This window comes from Pseudophryne corroboree, chromosome 9 (genome assembly GCF_028390025.1).
Source record: "Pseudophryne corroboree isolate aPseCor3 chromosome 9, aPseCor3.hap2, whole genome shotgun sequence".
Classification (NCBI taxonomy): Eukaryota; Metazoa; Chordata; class Amphibia; order Anura; family Myobatrachidae; genus Pseudophryne; species Pseudophryne corroboree.
This window is the reverse complement of record NC_086452.1, coordinates 221,195,170-221,196,065: the sequence shown is the minus strand read 5'-3', so window position 1 is coordinate 221,196,065 and position 896 is coordinate 221,195,170.

Genomic DNA, 896 nt, shown 5'->3' with positions numbered 1-896 from the left:
ATATATGCCATTTCAAGTTAAAATGTCCACTTTATCACTCTTTTTCGTATGCTGATAATAAATGAGCATGTGCTGCATTCATGTGTCTGTGTGCAGTATAACTGCATAATAAATATTTTAGATTTAGAAGTACAATACTTACCACTTGTGTCTTGTAGTCTACTCTGGTAATGCAAGGGTTAAGCAAGATAAGCGGCTCAATTATTTTCTTGGCTCATATCACAGACAATCATTTCCATATTCTCGTTAGATCCCTAACGAAGACGATACAAGTTGACACTGACCTGTTTTGCATATTCCCTCTCCGCTTGCTTTGATACTCTGCCACTAATTGCTCCATATGCCCATAAGATTTTTTGCTTTCCACTTGAAATAGCAATAGACTTTTAACTGTGTGTATGTACAAAGGAGTTATGTCTGCTAATTAACAAGTGAGAACAATTAATAAATCTATGCAAACTAAGTTTGCACTAACCAATCATATTTCTGCATTGAGGGCATTATTGAAATAATCAACCTATGAGGAACCAAACAGGATGAGATGTGTAACACAAAAAATGAGTCTTACATGCAGGGCCGTAACTAGGGTGGTGCGACATGGCACCGCACAGGGCAACACAAGGCAGGGGGTGCTATCCTGCAGCACCTGTCAACTTTCTGTCTTACCCGATATCACCTAGCCACTCCCATCTCCCCCATATGTCCCTAAGCACCTTCAATCACACACTTGTTTATTTAAGGCACACATATCAAAATACTCTCATAATCCCATACAAGAACATACAGCTCTATAAGTAATATGTCTGACTGCAATGCGGAAGTTCATGGGTTTGAATCCTGGATATGACAGTATTTTGAAATGTGTGCTTTGAATAAAATACTTAAAAATAAAAGGT